The sequence below is a fragment of the Lissotriton helveticus genome, chromosome 7, assembly GCF_964261635.1.
Source record: "Lissotriton helveticus chromosome 7, aLisHel1.1, whole genome shotgun sequence".
In the NCBI taxonomy this organism is placed as follows: Eukaryota; Metazoa; Chordata; class Amphibia; order Caudata; family Salamandridae; genus Lissotriton; species Lissotriton helveticus.
The window spans coordinates 303,029,689-303,056,819 of record NC_136068.1 but is presented as its reverse complement, the minus strand read 5'-3'; positions in this window follow the sequence as shown (position 1 = coordinate 303,056,819).

Sequence of the window (27,131 nt, the reverse complement as noted above, 5' to 3'; positions counted from 1 at the left end):
GGATACAATGGTCCTCGCACCGAAGTCAAAGGGTTAAAAAGGTTTCTGCCAGGTGGCCCATTTGGGTCCGTGGCATTCATCAGGACATATATGTAAGGGCTCCACTCTCACCAGACTACAGTATGAGGAAATCCACTGTGTGGGGTGGTAGGACACACTCCACTAAAAGGATGGCTTTGGATTCTAAAGCCCTGTCAAAGGAGCAAAGTGCCCCATAGGAGGGTGAGGGAAGGGGACCCCTTTGCTTTTTCACCTGTCTGCGTCCTCTTCCTCTCCTCGCTAGCGGCGAGGAGAGGAAGAGGACGCAGACATTTTTTATGTTGTACATCTCCCATTCATTTATTCCAATCTATGTTCCAGACTTGGGTGCAGTCCATGTTCCAGACTTGGGTCCAATTTCAAATCCATTTGGGTGTGAAAGTTTAACATACACATGCAATTTAACCTGATCTACAAATGTAAGGAATTGGCAAAATGTGAATGGCACCGGAAAAGTGATTTACACAAATGCGTAGTACTCCCCCACAGCTTTGCAATATTACCCATGGGTAAAAATCATACTCTGGGGGAAGGGAGTGGGTGTTTCAGGGCAGGAAATTGGTATTCCCCCCTTCATTAAATTAAGAGCGAATCGGTTTATTAGGCGAGGACAGCTCCTGAAATTATATGCGGGTAGGAGAATGTTTGTCTCTCTGGAGAAAAAAATTAATTCCCGCTAGATTAAAAAAATACAACTGGATTTTTTTCCATATACAATTGCGCATGAGAAACACAGGTGGGCATTCACAGTTTGTCCCCGGAAGTACTCTCGGAATCCTAAAAAATGGAAGCCAGCAACCACTCAAGGATGCAGGTTTAAAATATTTTTTTTTGTAAATACGATGTAGGTCTCTTCCTAATCTTATAGATTAGGGAGAGTGGGTTAGAACTGACCACAACCTGACCTGCTATTGACCTATGTGTACATGGAATTCAATTACTCCCAAAACATTAGACTTAAAAATACAGAAGGACCAACATATGTCTGCGAATGTAGTTTTGTGACTTCTGTAAAAAAAAGTTTCAATTTTTCTTTATTATGACCCAATTATGCACTTTTGCTTGAGTTGTGCAAATACCCCGGGCAGCTTGGCTGTCTTGCAGTTTGCAGACAAATGTTGTGCGAACTCCCAAGATAAGACAATGTGCGCTGCAGGCAACGTCCGCAATGTGACCTCCACAAATGAACTCGCATGTCACTTTAGATAAGTCTCGCAGAGTGAATTGGAAGCTCTCAGCAGTTTGCATCACATTGCATTCTATAAATTGTGCATGTAAAAAGTGGCGGCAGGTGATGGGAACACACTTGCTCTCGTCCTCTTCTGGGCAAACTAGACATTTGATTCAAGAAATGCCAATGCAAGGCTTTAAGTTGGGGGGGAGGGCTGCAAAAAAAATCGGTAATTATAAAAACAAGCATTTGCAATGCAATAGGTCTCGCATTTGTGAGAGTTTCAGCTATAGGCATTGTAAATGACAATGCCTCTTATTTATGTTTTAAAAACCAAAACATTAATAAAAGGCATTGTCGTTTACAATGGCAAGAGCTCAAACTCATGTAAATGTGACCTATTGCATTGCAGATGCTGATTTCGTTTTTAAGTTTTAAAACATAGATTTTATTTTTGAGAAAATGAACCAAGTACAAGTAATCAACAAGTCATCAATTGATAAGTAACAGTATTAAGCGAAATTAGATTTACATAATAGATAAACAATAGATAGCGAATCAAAAGTAGTTGCATGTAGAAACTTTTGGTATGTGACATGGGGAAAAGAAAACAGAAAAAAGGGGGCGAGGGGAGAAAAGGAGGAACAAGGGTAAAGAAAACACTAATACTGTGAGCACATAAATACATGTGAAGGTAATAAGGTTTAACAATTATTACAAAATAGTGAACAATATAAATAAAAAATTGCTGTAAAACAAAGTATAATAACAATTTAAAGCGAAAGAGAAAAGAGAAAATATATACTTGAAAGTTATAAAACAACAAGAAATCATTATTAACAAGTCAGGGTGGTTTGGGGACTTCCGATGAAAGGTGAGGACGGGTAGTTTTCTGCGCAGAGGCATACAAGAAAATAGTTACAGGCGACCAAATGTGTTCTCTTTTCAGGAGTAGAGACATAGGGGAAACTTAGGCGTGATCTAATAGATGGTTATAACATACACTTTACCACCAGGATTGAAAAGAAAGTTGTGTGGAATGTTTCCAATTTTTTGTTATTTGCTGGAAAGCAATAGCAATCAATAAGTCAACAATGTCCGTATTATGAGAAAGGGCTTGCCAATGGTCAGAGAGTGTGCCTAAAAATACAGCTTCAGGGGAGAAAGGAAAATGGGTATGCCATATGGAATTCATCTGAGACCAAGCCTTCAACCAAAACTGATGTGTATAGGGACAGGAGAAGAGCATGTGAAATAGGTCTGAATGAGAAGCATTACAGGACCAACAATCTAAGGAAAGTGTGGGTTGAAATTTATGTAAGGATAACGGTGTAAACAGAAGTCAATTATATATAAAGAAAAGTGTTTGAGTTGTGCTAGCTGATCTTGAGGTTTTGCGGAGTTTCAACCATATTTTATCCCAAAATATAGTAGGCCATGAAGAGTGGAAATCAGATTCCCATTGGAGCTCTGTGTTGGTTTTGGATCTGTGTGCAATGGGTGCAATAAGGAATTTGTAAATAGAGGAGGCACTAGCATGCTGAGTTAGTTTTTGACAGGTTGATTTTGAAGTTCTTTAAGTTGTGCTTGAAGATGTGAAAGCTCAATCCACTATACTTGTATCATATTGTAATATAGCAGGGCAATGGGCCCCCAAAGTCAGGGGAGCATGAACTTCCAGTAAGGACGCTTTCATCTCACCATGAAAGACAATGGTAAATAACGCTGGCTCAATTGTGTAAATAAAGTCCTTGCCTTTCATATAATATGCTCCTACACCACTCCACTTTTTCATTAACTGGTATGGGAGTCACTAAATATGTGTTAAGGAAAAATAGATTGTTATAGATATTGTTGGTGTTCAAGGCAGAGTGCAGGTTTCTACTTCTTCTGCCACCCACCGTGGAATCAGGGCAGCATGTGCTAGATTTGACTTTAGGAAAAATTGGGTGTCCGGTGGCTGATGGCAGAGCCCAAGAAGTTTCTTGTCTTAGAACTACCACAACAATGGCGGCAAATGTTGGCGGGCGATGGTTCTGATTATAAATAATACCTAGTGCGGAATTTGTAGAGTTACATTTAAGGTGTATTTTTCCTCTGTAGAAACTCAGGGGCAGATTTACAAGCCACCTGCGCCATCAGTACGTCACTTTCCGTGACGTACTGGTGGCGCAGGGGGCTCCTCCATATTTACAAGGACAGGAAAAGCCACCCTGCATGACTTTTCCTCGTCTTGTAAATACGGCCCCTTCACACGCAGCACTTTGCGTTGAAGGGGTGTTCCAAGGGTGTTGCTGTGGGAGGATCCAACGCCACGACTTCTCGTAGAAATCAAGACTCTAGTGGACGAGGGCAGCATAGAAGGCTGGATAACATCTCATGAGGCCAGGTTTCTGGTGACACACAACCCGGTCACACCTGGTTTCTACTGCCTGCCCAAAATACATAAAGCCACTAGACCACCACCAGGACGCCCCATCATTTCCGGGATCGGATCTCTGTTGGAGCCCCTTTCTACTTTTGTAGACTTCTTTCTCAGACCCCTGGTAAAAGAAATGCCCACATATTTACAAGACACGGCTGATGTTTTGAGACTTTTACCAGACATAGAGTTCAACGTCGAAACAGACCTTTTGGTCAGTTTCGACGTAGAGTGGCTCTACACCTGTATACCACAGGAAGAAACTTTAGAGACCATTAGACAACTTTTGTCCCTGTGAGATCTGGACAGTATCACTCCCGTCAATTTTATCATGGATTGTGCTAAAATAGCTATGACGGTGCATTTGTTCAAATTTGAAGAAGAGTTCTTCCTCCAAATCTCCGGCACTTCCATGGGGAGCATTTTTGCCCCAAGCCTCGCCAATCTTTACGTCCACCAATTTGAACAGGATCACGTTCTCAACCATAGCAACCCATATTTCCATCAGGTGTTGCTATGGAAGAGATATATTGACGATATCCTGGTGGTTTGGCGAGGCTCAACTGAAGCGATCCAACAATTTCATCATTGGCTCAATGATCAGAATCAATATCTCAAATTTACGGTCGAGTTCAGCCATGAGAGACTTCCTTTTTTTGGATGTGGCCAACTTTCCAGAAGCAGGGAAACTACAATATGAGCTTTACACCAAACCCATGGCTAGAAACTCCCTTCTCGTGTTTAATAGTCATCATCCACGTTCACTAACGGGCCAATCTACCTGAAGGTCAGTTTCTTCGACTCAGAAGAAACTGTTCATCAATGGAATTGTTTGACAAACATGCAACCAAATTATCCCACCAATTACAGGAAAGACACTACCCTAAATATCTGGGCAAAAGAGCATGGAAACGTGCCTCCAACAACCACCGGGAGGCACTTCTGGAAAGGCAACCTCAGAAGCCACCACTGGACAGACTCACATTTGTAAGCACATTCAGTGTGCTGTCAAATAAGATTCAGAAAACGATACGCAAGCATTGGATATTTTAAACATAACTGACAACAATATCCCATTGCCTCTGTTCTCTTTCAAAAGAGCGCCTAGCCTGCGCGACGGCCTGGTGCATACCAGACCGAGAATACAAGGGAAAGACAGACCCACAACACTCTGGGACCTCTCCCCGGTACAGGGCCACTACCCATGTGGCTCATGTAGTGCCTGCCCTCAAACTTTAAAAACTGACAAGGTCAATTTAGGAACAGGTAAAATGTGGCTCCTTAGGAAACACACAAATTGCAACACAGATAGAGTCATTTACATGATAACCTGCCCTTGTCCGTTGAGGTATATTGGATACACCACCAGGAAAATTAAATTGAGGATCGGGGAACACAAAAGTACGATCCGATGTCACAAACAGTCGACAAGACTGACTGATCATTTTCTGACTCATAAACACACTGCAGAAGATATGAGGTGGGTTATTCTAGAACAGCCCTTTATCCCACCCCACATTAGTGACATATCCAGGTTCCTATTCATCAAGGAACAAAAATTGATTTTTTCACTTAAAAGTGACAGTAAGGGCCTCAATGATGATATTGCGTGGACATCACTATAACATCATGTCCCACAAATAGCTGTTCATGTTTACAGTACTTCAGTTAACATATGAATAACAACTGGATTGCGCCTATTTGGGCCATTTCTTTCAGACTATTGCTGACTGAGAATATATACATACCATTCACCTTCTGGTGAGCATAGTTAACATCATCAATCACATCGCTGCTGCTTTTTGGGTCATGGTTATTCGACATTAAGTACCATTGTTTTTTCGGACTCGGCTGTACACCTGATTGTGATGTACACAGATATACAATCTGCCACCTATCTTTTAGGGTTCGATACTACTGATCGAGGTGCGGCTGCACCCCGGTTCATTTTTATATACGGAGACACTACTTTTTCTCCACTGTTACAGGCGGCATTGCATCACCGATTCCTGTGCGCATGCGTGAGGAATCACCCTCTGATGTTATCGCACCACGGAGTTCAGTGCGCATGCGCTAGGAATCAGCTCCCTGCTTGCACCACGCATGCGCTATACGCTAGAGCAGAGGTGACTCGTGCATGCGCTTTTTGGGTTTATAGAGACACTTGAATCTCTCATTTACACACGAGTGATATCAATTACCTAATTAGCGTCTGTATAAAAGGGCGCGCTTACCGCCTGTCCGTTACCTCCACTCCCACTCGGAAGCCGGCGAGAGGTACCGACGGACAGGTGGGCTCCTGCAGATCCCTAACAGACCTACTGCTTGGCTCTTACATGCGCGAACTTTGCTTTATCTATACTTTTAGGCTTTGATATCAACTTAACCAGGGCCATCATATCCAAGTTGACACGCTTTTCTGCTTGATGGGTTCTTTACGTTAATCACCTTATCTGGGCTAGCATTGCTCTGGACCGTTGGTCTGGTGGGGTGATGTTGATTCTTGGAAACAACTGAGCTTAGTTATAATGTTTGGAAGTAAAGAAGCAAAATAGCTACATACCGCATTGAAGTTGAATCTGCGGTAGCTTACATATTACTACATCTATATCTTCCATTTTAAGAGAGCGGGGCCTCATTTCGTCCCGAGCGGGTGCCGGGTGAGGTGAGGTTATTTCCCACATAACGCTGGGTGAGTACAATACTTCTTATAATAGTTCATGATACTCTTTTGACTCAAACCAGGAGGATGATAGCCTCCTGTGTAGCGAGGAGACTGTTTGCTCCTTGCCACCTTTGTGTTGTTTGTTCTGTTTTCTCTGTCACTCAGGGATCGTTGTGGATACTGTGTTGACATCACATATTTTGTGCACTATTTTTCCTTTCTTTTAGGAAAAGGACGAGTCATCTAATTTTCCACCGGTTTACATTGGGGATCCAAGTTCCTGGTAGGAATATTTTGATTCAATACTGTATAAATTTCGCACTTGATCACTTACCCTGCAGTCGCTATTACATCACGGTCCTGAAGAAAGCTGGACTCCTGATTCCTAACAGCTGAAACATGTTGACCACACTGCACTGCGCCACCATATAGTTATATTTTCAAACTATTAAGGTGCATTTTTAATCTTGACACTAGAACAGTGTCCATTAAACATATTTTCTGTTCTAGTAGTTATTTTTATTTTCATTTTCTCACTCACTTTCACCTAGCACTGCACATCATCAGTACCACTTGAAATACACTGTGGCTAGAAGGTTACCTTGGTAATCCATCTCTGCACCATCAACAGATGGGGTGGGCGAGATTTGGATCCACCATCCGTATCCCACATGATGAAATTCCGCCACAATGGTGGGCTGATGGGAGTTTTTTCAGCCTAGTGTAATTCCATATTGTTGGTCTATGATCTTTGTTTGTACTTAGTTACAGAACAGCACACAGCTTCTATGACCAGACACTTCTTGTTAATTATTTCTGTTAAAGATTGGGTTGTGAGGTGTCGAGGTCAGTAAACCAACCCACATAGACCCCCCTATCTCTTTGTGTTTATAAGGTTCCATGCAACACCCATGGAACAAGACACATCTCCAGATTAACGAGAAATTGAAAATCTGGGGATGCGTCTGAATGCTACGCCACCCTAGAGGTGGCGTAGCAAGGCGCAACGAGAAGAAATGTTTTCATTTCTCCTCATTTTTTCCTCTTCCTGTGTGTGCTGCATTCTACAGCACGCATTGAAAGAGGAAAATGCCTGTAGTGATTGGTTTTGTGCAGCAAGGTGCCCCTCCCTGCACCAAAACAATCTCCCCACGACGCAGGCATCCTTGCACCATGGTGCAAGGGTGCCTGGGCCAGCGCATGGCTGCAGTTTGTGCAACAGCGCAGGGGGAAGCACAGAGATGCAACATATTCTTATATATGTTGCATCCCTGTGCTTCGGAAGTGCCGCAGAGAGGTGCGGCCAAAGGGCTTGCGGTGCCACCCTGCAGCACTTCCTTGTAGATCTGCCCCTCTACCTTTTACGATAAAAATACACGCCGCAGTAGTCTCTTCAACCACGTCCGCACCTCTGACAAGTCCCTTTGGCAAAACCTTTAGTGTGACGCAAGTGTCAATATGAAAGGTGGTTTAAAATCTGAGATAGCGCACCCACGGAAGTTACCACTGACATTTTTGCTAATCGTTTCGAGCCTCAAAGGTAAGAGTGCACTTTCCATTACCCAATACACGGATTACTCCTGAAGCTAAGCAAACAAACTGCTGAGTGGCAGAGTGTTTGAGCCTGGAGTCCTTTGTTTAGGAAGAAAGAACTGCTGTTGCCGTATAGTTCTGACATTTTATTTCACCCACTGGAATCACCTTGGGGTATATTATCCAGGAACGGCGTTACAATAATCGCCGCTTTAGCGGCGATAATGGGCTTGAGAATACGCCCGTAAGAATTCCAATAGAAGCCCATGTTCTGCTCTGAAACACAGCGCTCAGACCAATCGCAACGCTGCTAAAGCAGCATTGTGATTGGCTGACTGGTAGCCTGGGTGTGCTTTCTGTTGAGGTTGAGCAAGGGAAGACTACAGAGGAGAGACGCGGTAAGGAAGCGGCGAGAAGGTACGTTTTAATTTTATTTTTTTATACCCGCTTCCCCCCAGGTCCTCTTCCCCTACCCCCTCCCTCCGATACATGCTGGCTGCCGCTGATATCAAGTTATATATTTGACAACCTTCGATAGTAGTGATTATTGAGCCATCCCACTTCTTCCATTCCATCATTCAAATCTGAGAATAAATGTGGTCAGGTTAGTAGTATCCTAAAAACCAATAACATGTGCACACTGTAACTTATACTTATGTGAATCCAATTGCAAGTACAAAACTCTTCAGCCTACAATGTCAAGTATAGGCTTCACTGATGAAAAAAAAAATTGTTAGAACTTATCAAGACTATTTAGAAGATGGAAGCGGACTTACTACTTCATTGCAAAACTGAAAGTGGTATATTGCTGCCCCAACATGGGTCCCATTTGTTGCGGGTTGTGCCTATACGTGTCTTGACTCGCCTCATCTTTGGAAATACTTGTATTGTTAAAACCACATTTGTTAAATATTTTGCATTTCTGTATATATACTTTTTCTGTTTTTGGTGCTCCTGACCCTTTATTCTGTCCATAGTCTCATATTCATCCAGAGAGGTCGATTCAAATATTCTTTCAATTTTCTGTTTGTCTTTTGAGAGACTGTGTAAATTAATTCTATTTTATGGAAAGCCATTTCCTTGGTGGACAGAAAGTGATCCTGAATTAGGATAGGACGGTTCACTGTGAATACTTCTGAAGAAGGCAGTACATTTTTTATCTGGGAAGGTTGGAAAACCAGGCTTGCGTCATGGGAACTAAGACATCATTTGGGAATATATGTTGATTACTCAAATGGACAGATTGTGATGTCCTGCATGTGCAGATATAGGGAAAGACTGCTTAGTTTAAGGATTACGTTATTAACTAGAATTTAAAGGAAACACTGATAAAGGGAAAATGCCAAATTGTTCAGAGACTGTCCATACCACTCAAATAGCTTTCATTTTTCACTACACTAATTCATCACTAATCCTTTATGGGTTCCGGAGTAGAGTGCTACTCGCTGAAAAAGTGATTTGACGTCTCATATGGGGTAGTAAGCATTATATAATTACAATTACAGTAATTAATTAGGATACTGATAAGTACTGCTCATTGCACAGTCCTTAAAGTCTAGGTTCTCAAACCTCAGCAGAAAGGAGGAACTAAACCTTATTGTAGGTCTGTGGAAGATGTCCTTTGTGATTGCCCAATAATGGTCTCAACCCAAACTTCAGGGACTGCGTGGGTTTCTCCATCGAAGCCCATAAGAGCACATAAATTACTTCTAATATGCCTTGAGTAAATTTGCCACTAGTTTATCAATACACTTGTGTGCTGCATGGCCTACCAGGTTTGGGATGCCCAATGTAGAAGCTCTGGCTGGTAGCAGCATTTCAGAGAATTAACTAGTCCATTGGTTAAGACCCTGCAAATGTTTAAGTGTATTGTATTTATTTTGAGAAAACATAGCATAGCTTCATCAAAGGTTTGAAAAAACTTTGCTGAAATCAAGTTAAGAAATTTCCATCCAATGTCATCTTTCTAATTTCTAGGTAAGTTGTTGTAGAGAGAGACACTTGCCCAAGTGCAGCCTTTGGCACAAAAAAGAACACCTTACTGGATTTTATGAAAATAGGCATCAATTCAAGCCAAAGTTCTGGGTTTAGTCCTTCTATCAGTGCTGGATGATGTACAGACTCTGGTGAATTGTGGTAGAGTCGGGGCCATCATTTTATTAGCTCTTTCCAGGGACTAAGCCACCACCAGTCATTCCAATTATACAGAAGATTAGTGCAGGGGTATTGTTCATTCAGTATTAAAAAACCATAATCAGCAACCTCCTTTTTGCATCTGATCCCCAAAAACTCAACTGTGGTGTCGAGCAGGGATCATATATATGAGACCCCAAGCCACGTTACTCCACTATGCCAGGGCCAAAATTTAAATGAGTGCAGATGATACCTAGCTGATATTTGGATTGTCTAAAGACTATGGGGCACATGTATCAACCTATTTAGGAAGTGCAAACGGTGCGAATCGGTAAATTCGGCCGTTTGCACTTCCTAAATACGTTTTTGGGATGCATCAAACACTTTTCCAATATTCGAATTTTTTTGCATTTCTTAAAAATGTGAATGCATTTAAGGAATCGCATTTGTGCGAGTCCTTAAATGCAATGCATCAATTAAAAAAAAAATGCGAATTTTGAAATTGGAAGTGCAAATTAACACGAGGTTGACCCTCGTGTTAATTTGCGAAAATCTTTCAAAATACAAAAAAATGCATTTTTTACACTGTCATGTTACAGACACACATGTCCTTAGGACATGTGTGTTTGAAACATGCACTTTCAAATACATTTCAGGTGTGCAGGGGGGGGGGTCCTTTGGACCCCCCCCTGCACCCTTGGAATGCATCAACAAATTGCGAATTCGTAAATGCCTTCCCATTGACTCCTATGAGCCTTTCGGCCCATAGGAATCAATGGGATTTGCGAAAAAGCAGTTAGGAATTCGGTATTTATTTGCAATTCGGTAAACATTGCGATTTTTACCGAATTACAAGTAAATACCGAAAAAAATGATGCATAGCATTTTGCGATTCTTAATTTGCGATTCGGTATTTTTCGCAAATTAAGAAATGCAAAATGTATGAATGATGCATGTGCCCCTATAAGTATTGCCGAACACCAGAAAAACTCCATTGCGGCCAGTTGTCGCTCCCTTAAAAGGTGATGACTGTCGAAAAAGTTTCTGAAGCTCAACCATACGAAAACAAAGAGGTTTCTCTTCTCTTATGGTGCATCCACCTGACAGAAGGACACCTGGCCACTAATTATGGTTTCAATTTCTATTCCTGCCAAACCAGTGCAAAATTTGGGCAAAGTAGTTTGTTCTACTCCTTGATACTCAGGTCTCCATTCTAGCAAATACCTGTTTCTGGCGATTCAAATTCCTGAAAAGGTGAGGGTGGGGTGTGGGGCTATGGCGAAGACCCATGAAGACGCGTCCTTGCTGAGGGTCCATGGCTGAAGGACATAATGTAATTCAATCTCACCATCAGACCATAAGGGGTGCTTTCACAATAAGAAGCGATGAAACCAGAAGATTATGCTGGAGGAAAGTGTGAGACTGCAAAGCTCTTCTATCCCCCATTTGCCGTGAGCATTTTCAGATGGCTTCCATGATGCAACAATTTGCTGGCATTGTACAGAGCCAAGATTTCTTCTGCCACCAACCTCTGGGCATCAGAGCAGCCCCTCAGCAAGAACAATTTTGAGGTGAGAGTGGACCAATGCTAATCAGAGACACGATAGTGAGCAATTGCAGATGTGCGGTAGGGAGGTGTTCAGAGACGCCTGTTTAGGACACTTCGTAAAAGAAGGCCCACTGAAGAACCAGGCCTTAAGGGCCTAGCGGCGCAGGGCACGCTTAAATCTCAGAGTTCACCTGCTTCGTCGTACAGAGACACGGGACACTCTGTTAAGCGCAGACAACAGGATTTATTAGCTGCAGCTATGCACAGTGATCCTAGAAGTACACCAATGGTATGTTCTCAGGAGACTGCCCCTTTACTCCGGGGCTCACAGTCTTTTATATTCTTGTACACCTACATAAGAGCACTCCCAATGCGCAAAATTCGGACCAATGAAAAGATATTTTTTGAGAAAAACAAGACGTCACATAATTAAGTTATCCTCCCCCTAGGTCATGTTTTGACTAACCCACAGGTGATTCAATAATGGTGTCCCTGAGTTAATCAATAGTGGTAGACATGTTTGTGTATTGTAAAAGAGGTCAATTTGCAAGGCAGTATAAGACGGGGAGAAGGACAATGAATACCAACAGATGGCTTGAAACAAGGATTAGTGTGTCGAGACAAGAATACTGGAGGCCAACAGGCAGTTTGGATAAGGATTAGTGAGTCGGACTGGTTCCCGGAATCGACTTTACCTCAAGGATAGAGGGGTTATTTGATACATGGCAGTACGAAGGGCAAGAGTTTTCTGTTTGTCAGGCTGCCTGGGTGAGGGCAACACAAAATGGCGGTGTAACGCAAAATGGAGTCGGGACCGAATTTCCTCACCACACCCATCAACGGCCCTTGCCTATAGAGCGGCAGTGTGAGAGGGTCCCTGAGATCCACTGGCCCTTGATAGCGCTGCCCAACAGTAGTTGTTTGTTATGGGGTGTGGGCGTGCCATTAGACAGGCATCGGGAGATCAGATGGACTTTCCTTTCTCCATGTATGCTGCGGGACCTAACAGCACTATACGGGGCAGAAGGAAGGTAAATAGTTGAATCGTAGTGAGGCCCTCCATCAGTAGCCTGAAGCCACTTATTTCCAGCAGAAAGACCCAGAGATGACAGATAAACTATGCTAGCCACCGTCTCTTCCAACTGCAAGAGGGTTGTCCTACAGATCTCCTGGTTCCTATCACCTCTGCCCTCTCTGGGGGCTGGCAGTATGTGCTAATTTGAGCATCTTCACACTTCCTGCAGCACTTTCCTCGTGTGGGCCCACCCCGATGCCGACAAAGAAACCAAAGCCAACAAAATGCCTCAACATCAAAGACTAATTTCAGGTGCAAAGTGTAGCGTGCAAAGCTATGCACAACATCCCAACTCAACAGTCGGAAGAGAGTTCCTCGGGCCAAATAATGGATGACATTGAAGGCCACGCTACAAAATAAAATATTGGATACATGCAGGAGGAATTTAAGAAAGACTTGAGCGCTGTTCACCCGTTTTTTGCACTAGCTGTCTCTGAGCTTGACCACTCCCTGCAGAAGTCCGATTTAAGAGTGGATCTGCTGGAGGTGGCCATGGCAAAAGAAAGACACATCATTGATGAATTCAAGGTAGGAGTATACAAGCTTGAACAACGCTACCAACTTCTCCAAGATAAAATTAGAGATGGCGAGAACAAGTCCCACAGAAATAACCTTAGAAATTGATGAATTTCATATACTGTACCGGATGCTGACCTTGTGTAGGAACCTTCAATGCCAGTTTTTTTCCTTTCTTGGCTCACCAGACGACCCCTAACTACACTTGGACAGAGTTCATAAAGCCCTCAATGCATTTCAGATAAAAAAACAATTTGACACCAGACGTCCTGCCCTGCGACTCTTTCTATAGAAGTAAAGGAAGACATTTTGGAAGCAACCAGGAGAACTGATCCCTTTGTATTTAGATGAGCAACATTGGTGATTTATCTGGATATCTTTGAATTGATTCTAGGGCGGCACAAAGTATTAAAACCAATTACAGATCACCTGCATGAACAACAAATCCTATATAGGTAGGGGTTCACATTCAAGCTCTTTCGACTCCAGGATAAACAAGGGGCCGTCACCTCGAAAGATAAAGATTCAAAACTGCTCAACCTGCAAAGGGATCAGGAGCCCGCAACAGCCCTCGATTGACTGCCCAGCCCAGGGGCAAAGCAAACCTCCCTCCGAGCCAAGAGACAATGACCAGCAGAGAGTTAGAGAGTTGAAGAGACTTGATAGAAGTGTATAGAGGCGATGCATCACGCTTCTGCATTACCTCTCCATTGTTTCTCCCTTTTCTTTTTGCAAGGAACTTTGAGGCATACCAGATGTTCTGGACTTTTCTATTGGGTGAACATACTTGTAAGGGACACAGTCTTCTTAGAACAGATTCCTCAATAAGACATGAGCATTTTAGAGGTATATGATGGGCCATGAGGTCCAGACACCCAAGGGCTAATCCCTCTCTAAGTTGTTATTTCATGACGCTTCACTCTGTCAGAATTTGGAAAAGTTAATTTTCTTACTACCCTCTACTATTGCATGACATGCAAGACTGGCCTTGGGCATAGGTGAGGTGGTCCCAGGCAGCCAATATTCACAGGAGCACAGCAAAGAGCTACCTGACTTAACGCTACGCAAACAGCAGCTAGTCCATGCCACTTGGTCTCAATCAGGTCCCGTTAAAGGCTTTGTATCTCAGCGTAATTGTTAGCACCACATCAACCCCCTGCCGTCCTCCCATCTCCCTCACACCTCCTGTCATCACCCCACAGCAACGACCATCTCGCCCCCACAACAGACCCCAAATTTCCTTCCCGCCAAGTGCGCTGTCCCAGTCAATCCGATTTAGAGCCGGCCTTGATGACATGATGCTCACTGGTTCTAACAGGGATGGGTATCAAAATGTTACCACATTTAAGTACGCTCTAGTTACGGTTAAGTCTTTTGACTGGGCACTGGAAAGAGATGAGTTTTGATATGAGTGACCCTCACAGGGGCACTGGGAGGACACAGATTTCCTCCCCACACCTAATGTTTTCACAATAAATACACAGCATATTCTTACACTCATAAAGTTTAACATGTAAGGGTTGAACTCCCCGATAAAGAAGAAAGCAGAACTGAAATAGCTCAACACAAAAGGAGCCAAAATCGTTTTTGGCAGGGGAGCCACCTCCTTGCAGTAGATGCAAGTGGGCAGCGATCCTGCATTTACCGCCCAACAGTTTCACTGTACGGCTCCCATGAAGACTCAGGGAGTCGCAATCTAAGTGAAGGTGAATTCACAGTTTATTGAAGGTACCACTCTTCGCAACAAAGAGGGCAGTGTGTTATGGATATGGGCTACCATCCAAGGACACACATACACTATTATCTCAGTTTATGGGCCTAATGACCTCAAAGAACCTTCCTTCACACAAGTCCTTCCATGGGTAGCCAATTTTGCCTCTCGCTGCGTGTTGCTCAATGTGGGAGGGGGATTTCAATGGGGTGTTAGACCTGGTCTTAGATAGGTCCAGAGTCATACCTAGTCCCCACAGGCCTTGGTTATGGGTCTGCGGGTTTTGAATCTTGTGGACATGTGGTCATCTCTACACTTTCACGAGAAAGACTACAACTTATATTCCAACGCCCATAAATCTCACTCCCTTATTGATTATTTTGTGCTCTCTGCTCCTTTGATGCTCAAGATTCTCTTGTCTTGCATAGGAACACAAGTGTTATCGGCCCATGCTCCGGACTCAATAGTTTTTCGCCATCACAGATATTGACATCACGTTCTTGGTAACTGAATAGGATAGCTTTCTCAGATCCTCTACTTAGAGTCAATATTAGGGAAGCTCTTGAGAGTTATTTCAAAGAGAATGTTACTGAAAATATGCTCTGGGCCACAGTGTAGGATTCAGCAAAAACTGTTATGAGGGGGGAGCTTATAGCACATACCACAGCCTTTATGAGCCTGAGGAAAACCAAGACCCAAGAATCAGACATAAAAAATAGAATCTTGATGCCTTGATCGGCTCTTTCGCAAGGCTCAGGACGACTTGAAGTCATTGTTGACCAGAGAAGCTGCTCCCAATCTCTTAAAAACTAAACAACACTAAACAATTTTACTTCAAGAAGGGCAACAAGGCAGACAAACTACGTGTGTATAACATTCAAAGGTTCTGGAACAACAACTACATAGGGAAGTCGGAGATACCCAAGACAGCTTGGTGTCATCAGACCGAGACCGAAAGATCTTGGACACTAGGAAACTTTACCCGGATTTATACAGAGCTGAAGGAGTAGTTTCTTACCTGTAACTCCAGTTCTGTAGTAGGGGTATCTCTGTTATAGTCATAATCTAGTGAATAGTCCCGCCCATGTGCGTGGACCCCGGAGCAATCAAAAATAATCTCTTAAGCTGTCTTCATTGCAGTCCTGCATAGACACTTAAGAGAAAATTAAAGACAATAATGCAATGTCAAGTTTCACTCATAGAGAAACTTTCCTCCCCTCACCAAATCCTTGGAATGATAGAGAGGAAGGGATGGACAGACAAGCCTCCATAGCCTGCCATTATGTGTCTGGAAAAGGGATGCCGTGCCTTTAAGGAACTCTAAAGGGGCCCCTCGGTATCCCAGCATGCACAGCCCCTTCCTTTTACTTTCAGTTCTTTTTGAAGGTGCATAAAGCAAGGCCTGTAGCATACATCGCAGTACCATTTTCTCTACCGGGGAGGAGGGCGGGCGCTTATGACTATAAAAAAGATACCCCTACTACAGAACTGGAGTTACAGGTAAGAAACTACTCCTTCTGTAGTAGGGGATCTCTGTGTATAGTCATAATCTAGTGAATAGAATGGCAAGCCCATCCAAAAACATCCCGGCGGTGGAGAAAAATAGACAACACCACTATTGTGCGAACAAATTCCTCAGCGAAGCCTGTCCAACCTGAGCATCTGCCCTGGCATCAGAGTCCAGACAGTAATGCTTAGCAAAGGTGTGGACCGACTTCCAAGTGGCCACCCTACAGATCTCTGCAATGGGAACATTGTGAAGCAAAGCTGTTGTAGCTGCTTTGCCCCTGGTAGAATGAGCCTTAGGCTTACCCCCTAAGGTCTTATTCGCTTTCTGATAACAAAGCTGGATACATGACACAATCCACCATAGATGGACTGTTTCGAAGTAGCCAGACCAGTCCTAACCGACCCATAGTTGACAAACAATTGGTCGGATCTACGAATACCCTTGGTCTTATCCAGATAGAATTTCAACACCCTTCTGACATCCAGGGAATGAAGAGACCGTTCCGCTGGAGTGGAAGGATTCTGGAAAAATGTTGGTAAAGTTATAGTCTGATTAACATGAAAATCAGAAATCAGCTTGTGTAGGAACTTAGGGTGAGTACGCATTACAACCTTAGCAGCATGAAATACAGTATAAGGTTCCAGGCAACACAATGCCTGAATTTCACTCACCCTGCGGGCCGATGTAATGGCCACGAGGAACGCCGCCTTCCAAGACAGGTGCTGCAGTGAAGCCTTATGAATAGGCTCGAAAGGTTCCTTCATCGGCCTGGACAGCACCACATTCAGCTACCATGAAGGCGAAGGAAGCCGAACAGGAGGGAACACCTTCTTCAACCCTTCCAAAAAATCCTTAATCACAGGAATCTGGAAGAAGGATGTCTGCGAAGGGCATTTTCTGTAAGCAGTCAATGCAGCCAGATGAACCTTAATGGAATGGAAATTAAGGCCAGACTGAGCTAGATGCAGAAGGTATGGAAGGATAACATCCTCCTTGCAGGTCGTCGGATCATAGTTCTTAGACATGCACCAGATGCAGAATCTCTTCCACTTGTAAGCATAAGAGGTCCTAGTAGATGGCCTCTTAGCCTCCTTCAATATGTCCATGCAATCCTCAGAAAGATTCAAGTGGCCATATTGCACTATCTCAGGAGCCATGCCGCCAAACTCAATGATGAGAGGTTGGGGTGCACCATCTGCCCCCCGAACTTCCAAAGAAGGTCCGGCCGACACGGCAGCCACCGATGAGGTAGGATCGACCGGTGAAGCAGGTCCGTGAGCCACCACTGTCTGGGCCATTCAGGCGCAATGAGGATCATCCGCGCCCGGGATCGGGCCAGCTTGATGAGCACCGCCAGAATCAGGTGAATGGGTGGAAAAGCGTACAGAAATCTGTTCGACTAGCTGATCCATAACGCGTTCCCCAGAGTCCCAGGCTGGTAATACCTCGAGGCGAAGTCACGGCATTTGCTGTTTTCAGCAGTGGCGAATAGATCCACTTCTGGAGTGCCCCACATGGCGAAGATGTCATCGAGCACCTCGTCGTTTATGACCCACTTGTGGTTTTCGTGAAGCAACCTGCTGAGTGCGTACGCCTGAACATTCTGCACACCTGGCAAATGAGTTGCCGTTATCGTCAGTCCTCTGGCTAACAGCCAGTGCCAGATCGCCTGCGCTTCCTGTGACAGTGTGCGCGATCTCGAGCCCCCCTGCTTGTTGATGTAATACATCGTGGTCGTATTGTTCGTCTGCACAAGCAAGGAGTTGGTCTGGAAGGACGGATGAAAGGCCTTCAGTGCCAAGTTAACAGCTCTGAGTTCCAGGAAATTGATGTTATACGTGGACTCTGTCGGAGACCACGTTCCTTGGATCTGTAGATGGTCTGAATGCGCTCCCCAGCCCAGGAGAGACGCATCCGTAACGATAGCCTGAGTCGGGATGTCCTTGTGGAAAGGAACCCCTCTGAGGAGATTCTCTGCTGAGCACCACCATCTCAGGGTCTGTTGGGCGTGAAGAGACAACTGAATCCGGTCGTCCCAACACCCTTTTCTCTGGTCTCACTGGTCCTCCAAACATTCCTGTAGCGGCCTCATGTGTAGGCGCGCGTGCGGAGTGAGGAAGATACAAGAGGCCATCGATCCCAGTAGAGAAGACACCGTCCTCACTGTTGTAGATGGAGCAGCTATGAGAGCCTGAGCCTTCCGAAGGATGGATAAGCGTCTCTCCTCCGAAGGAGACACGCTTGCCGACAGCGTATTGATGGAGGCTCCCAAGTACTGCAGGCACTGCACAGGAATCGGGACAGACTTGGACAGATTTATGTGCAACCCCAGACTGTTCAACAGAACGAGCGTTTTGTTAAAGTGCAATTGCACTTCCTGGAAGGTGGAGGCTTTGATCAACCAATCATCAAGGTACGGGTAGACAAACACCTTGTTCTTTCTCAGGTGCGCTGCTACCACAGCCATGCATTTCGAAAAAGTCCTGGGTGCAGACTTCAGTCCAAACGGTAGTACGGTGTACTGACAGTGATTGGTGCCGACGAGGAAGCGCAGGAACCTCCGATTTTTCCGTGCAATGGGCACATGGAAGTACGCATCTTGCAAATCTATCGCGCACAGCCAGTCTCCTCTGCAGCTGAGGATAAATCTGGTGCAAAGACAGCATGCTAAACTTTTCCCTGCGAATCCACTTGTTTGCTTGTCGCAAACCCAGAATGGGTCAGAACTCATTCTTGTCCTTCTTCTGTACTAGGAAGAAGCGTGAGTAAAGACCCTTTCCCCTTTGAGACAGAGGGACGTCTTCTATTGCCTTTTTTCTTAACAGGGTATCGGCCTCCGCCTGGAGCTCGCGCAGTTGGAACTGCGAGCCGACCGGTGGAATTGCTGGAGGCGGGCTGGTGAAACGAAGACTGTATCCATTGCAAACAATATTCAGCACCCACTTGTCCTGAGTAATGTTTCTCCAGTCTGCCAGGTAATGTTGAATGCTTCCCCCCACCGGGGCGGGTAACAGATGAAGGGGAAGAAGCATCTCAGGGCCTAGACCCAGCCGGGCCTTTGGTCGCGAAGGAAGACTGTTGACCACCTCGGCCCCTCTGGCGCTTTTGCAACGGTTTCCGCTGGAACTGCTGCTGCTGTTGTTGCTGTCCAGCCTGTCGACCTTGCCCTCTGCCTTGCGCCCCGTACCGCCTCTGGAACGGGCGGAAGGTCTTTTTCTGTTCCTTAGGCTTTTCCAACCCAACAGCCGACAGGGTTTCCGCCTCCGCCTTCATGCGGGCCATCTCGTCGTACGCATATTTCCCGAAGAGGGTCTCGCCCGAAAATGGTAGGTTAGCAACTCTCTGCTGCGCATCGGGCTTCAAGGATGTAAGACGCAGCCAGACGTGGCGCCTCAGGTTGACCCCATGACAGTACCCTTGGGCTGCCAAGAGGGAAAAATCCGCAGCCAAACTTATCACCTGGTTGGAAACCAGCAGACCTTCAAGCAAGGATCTCTTGGAAATCTTCCCTTTTTTCCCGGGGAAGGTGTTCCGAAAACTGTTGGAGGGACTCCCACAGAGCCCGTTTGTACAGTCCCAACAGGGCTGAGGCACTCGCGGCCTTCATCGATGTGGAGGCCGTCCCGCAAACCTTCCTGCCTGCCGAATCCATCCAGCGGCTCTCCTTGTCAGGAGGCACTGTCGATGATGGGGTGGTGGCGTGCTGTTTTCTTGCTGCCGTCACAATTACCGAGTCAGGTGTGGGATCCACCCGAAGAAATGCTGGGTCCGAGTCAGGAGCCTTATATTTCTTCTGCCGACACAGTCCTGGCTTTGGAACGCCGCCTGGAGGACGAGGCTTTCCTCCTCGGCGCTGAGCGCCTTTTCGACGTCGATGACCGTAGTCTCGACGCCGAAGATCGCCGTCTCGATGTCAATGAACGTCTTCTCGACATCGATGATCGCCTTCTCGACATCGATGATCACCTTCTCGACGTCGATGATCTCCTTCTCGACGTCGATTATCTCCTTCTCGATGTCGAACGTCGAGTCGACGTCGATGGCGAACGACGGTGACACCTCGACGGCGAGCGCCTGCGCCTCCTTGAACCCTCTCGACGTCGATGATGGCTCGACGACGAAGCAGTCCTTGACGTTGACCTCGTCGGGGGTCTCGACGTCAATCCCCTTGACGTCGAACGTCGACGTCACTTCGACCCAGAGCCCTGGGGAGACGGGGAGCAGACCGTGGTCATTCCTCTCAACGCCGACGTCGACGTCGAGGCTAACGACGCCGACAGAGACCGGTGGTGTTTTCTGGCCTTCTCCTTACTGGGGAGCCCCCCAGAGGCCGCAGCACGGGCAGAGGAAGAAGCCCCTTCCTGCCCAGACCCACCTTGACCTTGCTGCTTTCTTTGCTCCAGTCCTTGGAGCCTGATCTTCTCTCGGTCCTTCAGGGTCCTACTGGAAAACTGCAGGCAGATCTCACAGGTCCCAGGAACATGAGAAGAAGGGAGACACAGGATACACACCCTGTGTGGATCAGATCTTGCCTTCTTCCTGGCACACTCGGGGCATTTCTCAAATAAGGCAGGCATATTTGACAAAAGAGCAGCCAAAACCACCAGAAAACTCCAGTAAAGTGAAGAAGAAGCAAAAATACGTCGAGTGAACACACTCTAACACTTCAAAGTGTCAAAAATTACACAAAACACCCAAAAAGGGAGAGCTCAATGCTCCAGGGTCCTGCTAGCAGGAGCCGGAAAAAAGAACTGAAAGTAAAAGGAAGGAGCTGTGCATGCTGGGATACCGAGGGTCTCTTTAGAGTCCCTTAAAGGCACGGTATCCCTTTTCCAGGCACATAATGGCAGCCTATGGAGGCTTGTCTGTCCATCCCTTCCTCTCTATCATTCCAAGGATTTGGTGAGGGGAGGAAAGTTTCTCTATGAGTGAAACTTGACAGATTGTATTAAATGTGTTATTGGTGTTATATCCTTGGCATTTCTAGCTGAAGTACTGGACAGTGTCGCCTTGTAGGTACAGGCTGCATTATTGTCTTTAATTTCCCCTTAAGTGTCTATGCAGGACTGCAATGAAGACAGCTTAAGAGATTATTTTTGACTGCTCCGGGGTCCACGCACATGGGCGGGACTGTTCACTGAAATATGACTATACACAGAGATCCCCTACTACAGAACCTCTCCACTCCCAACACCAGGATAGTTCCTTGCAAGTTGCCTAGCTCCCAGAGTTCCTGGCACAATTTCAAGATGCGCTCATATCCGAGGATGAAGTAAGGAGCTCCATAAACTACTTTCCTAACAATAAAGCTTCAGGCGCAGACCGATTCCCAATTAGCATTACATTGCCTTTGAGAAATCCTGATCCCATACCTGACTATTTAAATCCTTCCTGGACACAGGTGTTATCATGCAGACTGTGATTGAGTTCACCCTGTTCTTCATACCATTTGGTTGAGCTAAATGAACTATGTGGGGCTCCATTATGAATCCGCAACACTTTTCTCAAAATGGGATGAGCTCTATCTGAGGTTGAAGAGCTGCTGCAACTTGATTAAAATGGTAATTTTGCCTCGGCTTTTGTATCTGTTCCAGTCTATGCCTTTATATCTTTCCAAGCAGTTCTTTAAAATGGCTAAGACTAGCTGACAGGGTTTTAAATGTGGATCTAAAAAAATCCTGTTAGGCCATATGGCATGTAGAGCTTCCTAGTGAAATTGGCGGTATGACCCTTCCCTCATTTGTGCTGTATTTTCTCTCCTCATTTGGGCTTCGACATTTGCTCATTATGAATGGGGTCAATTGGCAGATACCCTATCTGTTTCAGGAGTACTGGATTTTTAATTGCACATTGCCAACCATGCACGGCCAGATTGATACAGACTATTTTAAACACACCAGTTCGAAGACACTGGTTATTTATCATAGGACTTGGACCTCAATTAAGACATATTGCAGTATCTCCTCTTTTAATCAGCATACTTCCTTTGGACAAAATGCCAAATTTACCATCACATGTCTATGAGGGTTATTTACAATTTTGGCACCAGCCTGCTATTAAACAACTTGACCAGTTGTTCTCTAATGGGATATTCTGCTCTTTTGAGACACTCCAGTTTCTTCATGGTGCACACTGGCAGGGCTTTTTTTTTTTAGAAACCTCCAACTCAGAGATCTTGTTGCCTATTTTCCAGCTAATGATATTTCCAGGTGCCCCAATCCATTTTTGGAGCATTTTTTTAATTTGCCTAAACTTCTCTCTATTAGCATTTTGAACACTTTTCTCTTGTATGGTGCCCAACATTTTCAACAGTTAGCAAATAAGTGGACTAAGCATTTAGGCTTGATGGTAACCGAGGGGGATATAAGTGTTAGTGTTCAGCTGGCTCAAGGCATACTTAATGTGTCTCAAATCAAGGCCCATTTTGTAAAGACTTTATATGATACATACATGTCATTGTCAACTTACAAGAAACTCATAGTGGAAGAAAAAGCGGCCTATTTCGTAACAAAATAGAGGAGGCCAAACACTCATGTAAGGTACTCTTTGCCACTGTCAAAAAACTCACAGAGCCAGCATCTAAACACAGAAAGTAGCTTAGATCTATGTAACGAGCTGGGGCAGTTCTTCATTGACAAAGTGAAACTCATCTATGAATCCATCAATACCCTTAATAGTAATTGCCTGTCAACAGGATACACACATCATAAACCAAATAGGGGCTCAGAATTGATTATGGCAGACTTTCAGTTTTCAGACCCATCCACAGAGCAGATATGTCAACTCATACTTACAACTAAGTCAGGGGGCCCAATGGACCCATGTCCACCCAGGGTCCTGCACTTGTTCTCAGAGTTGCCTAGCAATCAACTCCAGCTGCTCCTCGCCAAAATAATCCAGGCAAACAGCTTCCCGAAGGCATGGAAAGATGCTTCTGTACGGCCACTCTTGAAGAAACCCAACCTTGACTCATCGGTCCCTGCTAATTATAGACCAATATCAAGAATTCCCTTCCCAGCTAAAATCTTAGAAAAGCATCTGAACACACAACTCTCCGGGTTCATTAGGGCCTCTCAGGCATTAGATGTCTCACAATTCGGGTTCCGGGAGGAACATGGGACAGAAACTGCTCTAATTATGGCGGCAGAAGAGGTCAGAAGTGTGCTGGATGCAGGTGGGAAGGCTGCCCTGATCCTGCTAGATCTGTGGGCATCTTTCGACACCGTTAATCACAGCATACTCCTGACCCGCCTAGAAGAAATGGGCCTGCATGCATCCGCAGTTGCATTAATGGCCTCCTTTCTGGGAGAAAGATCATTCACGGTTCAGCTAGGGGAATTCTCATCAAAACCTTTTAGAACCCCCTGGTGGGTACCACAAGGCTCGTCACTAAGCCCTACCCTTTTTAACATATATGTTGACCCATTAGCAAACATCATTAGGAACTGGGGTTTTCTCACTATATCCTACGCTGACGACACCCAAATAGTGGTGTCCATCTCGAACAACACAGGTGAGACAGCAGACAGGTTTAGGCTTTGTATGGGCCAGGTCTGCCATTGGATGCAATCAAATTGCCTAAAACTAAACTGTGATTAGTCAGAGGTCTTGCTGCTGGGGGCTGAACACAGCATTTGGTCACCGGATTGGTGGCCTGATAGTCTGGGCTGCTATCCGTCACCAGTGGACAGCGTAAGGAACTTGGGGTTCATGTTTGACTCCAAACTAAATTTCAAGGCCCAGATCAGCAAACTTTCCTCCTCGGTATGGTACACTCTTAAGCTGATAAGAAAGCTCCTGCCATTTGTCCCTTTAGACACTAGGAAAACTCTTGTAACTATGTTGGCATTATCTAAAATGGACTACGGAACGCTCTGTATGCAGGGTTTCAAAAACAGTTACTATTAAAGCTCCAGCGCCTCCAGAACGCTGCAGCCAGGCTAGTTTTGGACATACCCAGATTTGAGCCAGTGGCTCACAGATTGAGCAGTCTCCACTGGTTAACAATAGAGAAGAGAATTCAATTTAAGTCAGCGTGCCTGGCATATAAGGCCTTGCATGGTTCAGGACCCTATTTTCTGAAATACAACCTAAGACAATACGACCCACCCAGGACCCTCAGGTCTAGTAGTGCTATGCTACTCAAGACCCCCAGATTTAAACAACTCAGATGGGGGGGGAGAAGCTTTGTTTTGCACACAGCAAAGACCTGGAATCAGAGACCAGTAGCAATAAAAAATAGTCCATCACTGCTATCTTTCCGAAAGTCCCTAAAGACCTGGCTCTTTTCAAAATAATCTTGTCCAAACAATCCCCGGCATCTCTGGCGTACCTTTCTTCTCCCACCGTCAGCAGTCTTAAGTCATTTTCTAGCGCCAAGACGCCCACGGGCATTCGTGCGCTCTACAAATCTGATAATCAGATCATTAATCAAATCACTATACTCCTCATAGACTGTTCAAAGTGGCCCTTCGGCCATCTTCTTGTTGTTTTCAGTGCTCGACGCCAGGCGAAGATGCAATGCATATTCTTGCAACTTGCTCCCCTCTCTCTTCATTTTGGGCTTCAGTAGGAGTGTGTAGTGTAGGAAAGCTTTATTCGATTTTAGCAAAATTTTTAAATCATAAAAGCAGCAACACAAAAAATAATCAATACATAATGTGCATAGAAAAACAAAGCATGTCACATATATATCGTTACGTTTAAGGACTAACTATAGGTACAGTAAATTTAAGAACACATTAAACTTTTCCTTTTTCTGAATACACTTTTTAGAAAACCGGCCATAGTGGCCACACACAATTCATCATGTAATATTTGAAGATACAGTAAAGCTGGGCGGCACTGGACCATGTTCCGCTATTTTTCAGAAGAGGTTTAATCCATCAGGCTCTCTCTTTACAGTAAAATCCACAAAAGCAAATCACATGAAGGGTTGATTGTTCGGCCACCCCATCACATGGGCACTTACAAAGCATTTTGGTCCAATCATTAGTTTTTGGAAATGAAACAAGGCGAAAGAAGATATCGAATCTAAACCTTGTAAGTAAAAACCTATCAAACCCCTTGGTGCACCAATTCAAGTAGGGTTGCATGTTAACAGATACTAGCGACATTTGGTGCCGCACAACCGAGCCCTTATTGAGCTCAACCCCGAGCCGCAGGGATTCCAGATGGTACCAGCAATTATTCTTTAGATCTTTCCTCTTGATCTTACATAGCCCCTCTGGTGCGGTAAAGAACTCGGGTTTCCCCATATCTTGGCAAAACTTTTGAATATAGGATAGCCATGCTATTTTGTTTGATTTATCCAGGGCCATAACATCGCGGATAATCTCTCTGTTCAGCTCCAAGTCAACTGCAGTCCAAACCCTGTGCCAAAGTAACAGTGGTTGCATCGCTATCAGATCACTGATATGACGAACACCCAGCTCAACGTGACAATTATACACAGATAAACTGGAAGGTACAGCTAAAATAAACCTTAAAAAAGCATTTTCTACTGTTTGTATTTCCCTGGTGTCTTGGATGCCCCAGACACCAGCACCATATATGGCCGTACTAACACATTTGGCCATATATATTTTAAGTAAAATTTCAGGGGGTCTTTTGCCCATCTTTCGCGAAAAAGCCATAAGTGCTGCAGTCGCTTTTTTAAAGGACAAAGTCCTACTCCTAATGGCCGGACCCCAATGCCCTCCACCTTCAAGAACTACTCCTAAGTACGAAAAGGATTTGGTTGCCTGCACTTTCTCCCCGCCCGCAAACAACTTACAGGTTTTGGATTTACCCCTGGCGCACGTCATCACGAAAGTCTTTTGCACATTCAGTTTCAGACCCCTAGAGTCCATGAAATTAATATAGGCATCTAGGGCTGTCTGCAGACCTCTCTCTGTCCTGGCCATGATGACGGCATCATCCGCATATAATAGGGACACCACTTGTTTAAAATTAATTCTAGGTGAGTCAATAACTTTAGACACCAAGACATCCTCTAAGTCATTGGTGTATAAGTTAAAAAGAAGAGGCGCGAGAACGCACCCTTGCCTCACTCCACGCTTCACGTGGAAGAGCTTGGTGCACTTTCCTCCCGCTCCAAATCTCACCCTGGCCCTTGCCCCAGCATAAAGTTGCCTTAAAAAAGAAATTATGGCCTCCTCCACTTTAAGTTCCTCCAACACCTTCCACAAACGATCATGCTTAACGCAATCGAAAGCAGCACTCAGGTCAACGAATGCTGCATAAAGTTTGCCAGCCTTAGCCTGAACATATTTCCCTTGTAGAAGTGTAAAGTTCAGGACCTGTTCAACGGTGCCCATCCCCTCACGGAAGCCGTACTGAACCGGGGACAACACTCCTGTTTCTTCTACCCAAGATAGTAACCGGTTCAGGACAACCCTCCCTGTAATCTTCATAAAAGAGTCAAGAAGAGAGATAGGGCGATAACAAGAGGGACTCTCCCTATCTCCCTTCTTGAAGATGGGAATAATAATAGAATCAGACCAGGTCTTGACAAACCCCCGCTCACAACTTGCGTCCAGGACTCTCTTCAAAATGGGGGACCATAACTCAACTGAGTATTTAAAAATATCGATAGGAACCCCGTCTAAACCTGGGGCTTTGCCTACCCTACTCTGCTCAATAGCAGCGGACATTTCACCAATTGAGATACCCAAATTAACTTGGCGAAAGGTCCGGAATGCCTCCTTGTCCATATCCTCTATATCAGCTAACTTTAAAATCCCATCCGGATTATAGACTTCTGAGAAAAAGTCGATCCATGAATTTTCGCTGATAGCAACCTCTA